The sequence below is a fragment of the Anneissia japonica genome, unplaced genomic scaffold (assembly GCF_011630105.1).
Source record: "Anneissia japonica isolate Jap-2015-1 unplaced genomic scaffold, ASM1163010v1 scaffold287998_len430063_cov162, whole genome shotgun sequence".
NCBI classification, from domain to species: Eukaryota; Metazoa; Echinodermata; class Crinoidea; order Comatulida; family Comatulidae; genus Anneissia; species Anneissia japonica.
The window spans coordinates 141,278-149,188 of record NW_022695675.1 but is presented as its reverse complement, the minus strand read 5'-3'; the positions used below and the strand labels follow the sequence as shown (position 1 = coordinate 149,188).

Below are 7,911 nucleotides of genomic sequence, written 5' to 3'. Positions count from 1 at the left end.
TTCTCTTTCAACAATTTTTGAAATATGGCAAACCACGGAGATGGGTCTATAGTTAGTCATCGTCTGCTTACATCCTGTCTCTTATACACATCTAGATGTGTATAAGAGACAGTATATATATATTTATATATATATATTTATATATATATCTATGTATATATATACATATATATATATACATATATATATACATATATATTATATATTATATGTATGTATATCTATATGTATATATATATATAATATATATACATACATATTATATAGGAATATATATGTTTTACTAAATTTTCAACTCTTATTTGATTATAATTCAGACATGTCGTTAATTTATAATAGGCTTTCGTGCTTGGTTGACCTTTATTAATAACATCACGAATTATACATTTTATTTGAGATAGAACAATGTTAGTAGAAAATCTTAGAGGTATTGATGATATATATGAAGTCACTTATATCAACGTGGGTTGCAGACGATTACAAAAAAAAATGCGCTAAATGTTGTTAATATGTTTTTGCTTGTTTATGCTGTTTTTGTTGTTGTGTTGCTACTCTTCGTATGTGTCTTTGGAGTAATATTCAAATAGGCCTTTAAACGATCAACCTGCAAACATTTATTTAACGTTGGTGTCATCATATTTTCGTATCTATTGAAGCGTGATAGGTGTTTTATTTAGCCTGTTTCAAGGTTTTTCTATACAGAAACAAATAATTAATAATTAGCAGTCGAATTAAAACAGATAATTGTAATTTTATAAGGCCTGATCATATTTATTTTATTAAAGAGAAAAACTGTATTATGCCCGCTTAACGTTTTGGGGTTTCGGAGAGTCGTTGCCATTGTTGTATTTTCTCGTCTGTAATTTTTTTTTTGAGAGAAGGAACAAATTTTAGACTATAAAAATAAGCCGTACACTCTTAGCCTTAACCAATGTAAAAAGACTCGTCTACCTTGTTGCTTGATCATTTTTGGCGGACGTTGAAGGCCGGTGAAGCAGTACCGTAGCAATCATTCTCGAACACACTATCTATAAGCTTACATAGACTCTAGGCCTAATTTATGCCGATCTATTTGGAAACTGTGAAGTCTCCGATTGACTTCTTCAGCGGAGCGTGGCCAAAGTTCCCAAGAGATTCGAGCTTAGGATAGAATTGATGTCACCTTCGTTCCCATCACTCTTCTGCATTGTTAATAACCAAACTCCAGCCAGTCACTTATTTCATATTTCTATGAGTGTAATATATTGGTTCTTTATCCGTGTAAAATAGTAGGTAGGGAAAGGTAGCGATAACAGGCAGAGTAGTTCCAACGCCTCATCATACGTTTATCGGAATTTATTTCTCTACTGAGAATACGAACATTAAATTGGTTTATGAAATATTAACGAGGTTTAACCGAATACAAACAGGTCCTTGGGACTATTTATGGCTCTATTATCTAAACTAATTCGGAATATTTGGATAAATGTTTGTGTTTCATTTTTATGGTTCAACAGTGTAGTTGGAAGACGAGACATCGTAAAATGGAACCTTCCAAAAAAATTATCCAATTTAGAAATGCGTTAAATCGTATCGGTCGAAGTAATGTAACCGGAAAAGTAAAAGTCGACCGATATGACATGAAACTCAAAGGAATCTGGCTTAGTGCTTTGAAGGGTGTGATGGCTAATACAAATCAACCATTGATATGAAAATTTATTTGGAGAAAATTTCTGTAACATCAAAGGCGAGCTAGACAAATGTAGGATTATTTGTTTTTAAAAGAGGAACGGTTCATGTATTCTACATTTACAATAATGATGACAATAATAATAATAATAATAATAATAATAATAATAATAATAATAATTGTAATGATGATGATAATGATGATGATAATGATGATGATGATGATAATAATAATAATAATAATAATAATAATAGTAATAATAATAGCAATGTTACTACTACTACTACTACTACTACCACTACTACTACTACTACTAATACTACTACTACTACTACTAATAATAATAATAATAACGAACAATAACAAGAACAATAATAATAATAAAACTAATAATAATAATAATAATAATTATAATTATAATAATAATAACGAACAATAATAATAACGAACAATAACAAGAACAATAATAACAATTACAAAATAACAATAATAATATCAACAACAATAATGATAATAACGAACAAAAACAATATACCACCACCAGAACAATAATAATATACTCTATAGTTTGTTAAGACAGCTGCTGGCCAACAATACTACTACTAATAATAAAGATAAAAAAATAATGTTTTAGAATAAAAAATATGTTTCTTTTAAATGAACAACAATAATATACTGTATAGTCTGTTAAAACAGCTGCTGGTCAACAACAGTACTACTACTAATACTAATAATAATAATCATCATCATCATCATTATTTTAAATATTATTATTATTATTAGTAGGCCTAATCTTAAAAGCCTATCATTAAAGAAATTTTGAAATAGAGATGAACTTGGTGTTAAACTAAGGCTGCATTTTAAATTATATTGTGCAATTTTTGAGTCATTATGTAAAAGAAATAAACCAAATATTTATCGGGGAGGGGGTCTGTATTTGTCTTTCTGTAACATACAAATGGTATTAAATGAAATAAATCAGCACGTTTGAATTTTAAGCAATGATAATTTTGGGGTGCAAAACTGTCTTTAGAGAAACGCTGAAAAAGTCATAAATGGTATAAATAGAACATTGCTATTGTTTTATCAATATCAATTAGGCCTATTGGCTATTGTATTTTGTTAGGGCGAAAAACTAATGTTTCGGGCCATAGAGTTTTATTCGGTAACACGTTTGATCACGCGAACAATCTATCCTTATTCTATTAAAGATATTAAAAAGCTATACTATCGTCCCAAATTTCAGTTTTAAAAATATCATATCTGTAATAAAATATTCACATATTTATTCGAGAACAAAATAGAAGCCTTCCATTTTTTGTGGATATTGATAAAAACGCATTTTCACTATATTTGTTATAAGATATTAGTTTCATTATGGTTCTACGCAGGTATATAGGCTATACATATCTGTTAAAATGCACCGCCCTGAAAGGAAATGATATTTAGCACTTTTATTCTATATACAAGACACGAACAATAAAAATGTAAATGCGCATTAGTTTATCTAAAAAAATGTTCTATATTTTTGTGCTTTTAATCGAAAGCAAATCGGATACATTTGAGTCACAGATTTATGTCACTTTATTCTCTGTGGCTATGAATTATATGAATAAACTTGACCGAATTGACAATTTCACGACTTTTATTTCGACATTTATTTTTTATTGACTGTTAAATAATTCAATCGCGCCATCTAGGTTTACAGTACACTGCATATCAGAAATGTCATATAGGCCTAGGCCTATAACATGTATACAGGTACGGTATGTATTGAATTGTCCATATTTCGTTTGTGTGAAGTAAAAAGTGAGCCCCAAAATCTGAAAACGGGAGACTATCAGTGGCGGATCCAGGAATTCAAAATAGAGGCAAGAAAATTTATGATTATGGCAAATAGATGGCCGAAATGGCACTCTCAGACTTTGAATACAATTTCTTTTTCTCTAAACTTTTTATACAATTTGGGAATATTTTTTTTTGGGGGGGGGGGTGGCGACCGGGCCCCTTGAATCCGCCACTGCGTTTTACTACTGGTCATTATAAGCTACTTCTTGCTTGGTAGAGGTGTGGACTAAAATCGGACCCATAAACAAGTTTTGAAACTGAATTAATGGTCACCGACGCTGTAGAAGTTGACATAGTGGATGTCGCATGTTATTCGGTTCATTGGCGAGGACCAATTTGGACGGTCCCTTATCTGTCTGCATTGGCGTATCTAAAGGTTATTGTTAGGAACTCCTAGAAAAGGTTTGCACTATAGTGCCTAGCTGTTTACACACACACCTCCAATATCCCCTCCCCAAGATTCCCTACCCCAAGATCCCCCGCCCCCAAGGCCCACGCTGAAAACATGCTAAGCAAAGGAATTATACCTTAGGCTTTTCTTCATTCCTCCCAGCTAGTGACCACACCAGTTTCCTTTCCCCCACCCTCCCCCTGTCATTTATAGGCTACTACTAAGTACGCTATAGGCCTAAATGTCTATCTGTCTAGTTTCAAATAAAAAGCCAGGGAGTCTCTTACAAAAGTGACCCAAGTTTGATAATTGATGAGAAAAAACGAGGGCTATCATAGAACAAAAACACAACGGGAATAATTCAATTGTCCAAGTCAGATTGAAAACTCACTAGGACCGTAGAATACTAATTTTGGGGTGAACTACAACATTTAGCCTTTCTCTGTGTTTTTGACTGATATTACCGGAAGAGATTGCTCTCCTGTGGATCGTAGCGAACGTGCATTATGGGATGTTTACACCAGAGCTTTGACTCGTCAGCAACCAGGCGAAGGATCACACCTGCGCGCTAAAACCTAATTTCCTTTTTTGTGTGTCTTGCTTACTCAGTCGGAAACATCATTAAAGCTTTGCTCTGAAATATCAATGAAAACAGCGTTTCTATTAAATAATGTCAGCGCTACACGCGTTTCACAGAAAAAAAAAATATGGGTAAGCCCTATAATTTGTTTTAATTGAAATTCCCCTTTCATGAATCAAGCCACAATTCCCATTGATATTAAACATCCAGAACACAACCTATTGTGACTGGCTGATGGGTCCAGCAATTAGAAATACAGGGGCCAAGAAAGTCATTTTTACAGATAGCGGGGCCCCGACCACCTCATCACCACCATGATTGGGGCTTGGGTACCAAATAGTATAACTAGGCACTTCTAGATGACCATAAACGGCATTCTAAAACCAGAGAACAGTGAAATTAGTGCTAAAACAAAACAATTTGAATGTAATTTTTATCTTCAGTTTTTTTTGTTTTTTTTTTTAGGGGGCGGATGGGCCCCCTTGAATCCGCCTATGGCGTACCGTATTTTAAAAAAATAAATGACAGGTCCGTAACCACGTTTATGTGCGCTGTCTTACAATTTATCCTATAGTGAAAATCTAATTATTCACAGAAACCATTCATCAGCGACAATAAATAACACGGCACTATCTTATTACTCATTAACGAAGTAAATAACATTATTCCTGTTGCGGTCACAATATCACAATGAAACACGGAAATGAGGACATAATGGAAAATGGGGGATGTTGACCAATCATTTCCTCTACCTGCTAGGACAGCAGAACATCCCCATTGTTACCATTGTTAAACAAAGATTCCTACGTCAGATTCAGTTATAAGTTACTGCAGAACTTAGCTCTTCTTACAATCGAGTAAACCGTTCTTTTGATTATTATAAACATTTGCGCGATTGAAAAAGAATTAGTAATATTATTTTTAATTGCAATAAAACCAAGATGACGTCATATTAATGAAAGTGACGTCATCAATTTCAAAACCCACACGCTTGAAGGAATTTCTATGTTTCTAGTTAATCTTCAATGTCTTCATCATATGAATCCATTTATATGCATACGATAAAAGTGCTGAATTATGCATTGAATTGAATGCAGCCGACACCTCGACACGCGCAGACCAATTTACAATGATCGCTCCTGTCTTGTTTCCGTCTCAAATATCAAGCAGCGCCCTGGTTTTGTGCTTCTATACATTAGGGGACGATACCAATATCATAATATCTTCACCACGTGATTGTTCCGACACGTTTATGCAAAACAAGAAGAAACTTATTTAAGACTGTGGTGATATAAGTTCGATGTTGGTTGGTGATAATTAAGTCTCTTAACAAGGCTGGGGAGGAATATTTTCTCATGATTAAAATTATTTATTTACCGTATTTATTCGAATAAACGCCACAATTTAAATAAACGTCCAATTTTGAATAAACGCCCCACTTTGAATAAACGCCCACTTTGAATAAACGCCCTACTTTGAATAAATGACCCCTCGAATAAACGCTCCCTCAGATTCTCACTTGGAATAAACGCCTTCTTCGAATAAACACCTTACGGGATCAACATCATTCTCAACACACATGTTCTACTCCAGAACCACATTATTCTAACCTGGTTGGGATCAATATGCCGTTCCACATTTACAGTGAAATCAAAGGGCGTTTATTTGAGTATATACGTATCCATTTTACACCAAAAATATAAAAATAAATAAATAAAACAAAATAAATAAACGCCTCCCTCGAATAAACGCCTCTTTCGTATAAACGCCCCACAAAAACCCTTCTCAACAATAAACGCCCCCAGGGTGTTTATTCGAATAAATACGGTACAGATTATTCTCTGAACTGCAATCATACATGGTAGAAGGTATAACTTCACATAATTAAAGTAATAGATTTTTCAAACCAACCTTGGCCGTCAACGTCATCGACGTCAACGTCATCAACATTGCTATCGTCATCATCATTATCACTATCTTCTTACCATTAGTCTTCCTCTCTTTCTTCTTCTACTGAAGCCTGTCTGGGACTCGTCAAAAATTTCTTTAGTTAGGCCTATTCGTTTCATTCTCTCGTACAGGACATGACAGCCTACGGTAGTTTGCCTAACATGCTTACCAGGCTAATACCCCTATAGCACATTTTTTGTCCCTTAAAAGAGGTACTAATATATGGGTTATAATTTATATACATCTCATGTATGGAAAGACGAAATGGCGTTCACATTTTACCTTAATCATAACACTTATATGCTGACTTCCAACGTGTATAAATACTGTATATGTTACTGACTCTTGTGTAATTACTTTATGAAATTAACGAAAAATATGACTTCAGAACTAAAATTATATCGTATATTATTCGCAAATGTATATTCATTATGTACTTATATTTGTTAGATGCACAGTTTTAAATAAAAGTAACGCAATTTGATTAACATTCCAATTTAATTACAGTAGGTCTAATTGAGTTCTATCAAATTCAGCTCAATACTCACACGATGCTTGGTAAGCGGACGACTATCTAACAAAATTTTTTAGAACTTTTTTCGTTAATAGAATTACAGTATACACGTTGTTTTTGTGTATACGTTCATGGTCAGATTGTCAGCCCGTGTACCTAATGGAAATCAGTCGGTGTGGATAGCCTCAATACCCTAGGCGGACTCTGCCAGTCCTCCGAGTACAAAGGCCTCTGTATTATATCCTATCAACGTGTACGATGAATTATACAAATGGTCAACAGCGCGAGAACGAAGGTTTTAGTGGGTCAGACTGACGTACTCGTAATTTTAGTTGATTAATTTTTGGCCTAGACGTTATTACAGTATATCCACTAGGGTCTGGCTTAGTTGTTATGCATACATTAACAAGACGCTTCTAAAATGGAGCGGGTGGTAAACGGAAAACCAGGTCACGAGATATTCTAACGGATTAGATTGAATATAATTCTGGTGGGGATTAAGAAACAAAAATAAATGCTTATTCACTGGTTAATTATTAATTATGAAAATTACATTCCAGTAAAAACCCATTATAATTAACATAGGCCTATTAAATTTTCTTTTACTCAAATAATAAGCGTGTAAGTTATAAAAAACGTGTGTGGTAAGATCTCTCCATACACATTTTTAGTGATATCTGATTTTTCTATATTTGGGCATTCCGAGATGTCATATCACACCCAAATATGGGTATGATGATATCATTGATACCCATATAAGGGCAAATCACAGGTATATGTTATATAAAATAGTGTGGACAACGCCTTAATACACTGCACAATGTTGATTGTTTACTTCGTATAAGTGGGGCTTTAGCTTTCAATTTAAAATTAGAACTTGCCGAATTTAACATAAATTATACCACTGCTCTAGTATTCTAATTGGCTGGTATGGTAATTTATTTTTTTTAATTAAAAGT

The 7,911-nt window shown here is 33.5% G+C and overlaps 1 long non-coding RNA gene across 1 annotated transcript in view; it reads left to right on the top strand.

The window, feature by feature from the left end:
- LOC117101503 overlaps nucleotides 1–7,041 on the top strand; it is a 17,855-nt gene extending 10,814 nt beyond the window's left edge. Inside the window, exon 3 of the long non-coding RNA XR_004444288.1 lies at nucleotides 7,030–7,041. This is a non-coding gene — a long non-coding RNA (uncharacterized LOC117101503). The remainder of the gene's footprint in view (nucleotides 1–7,029) is intronic.
- The last annotated feature ends 870 nt before the right edge of the window (nucleotides 7,042–7,911 follow it).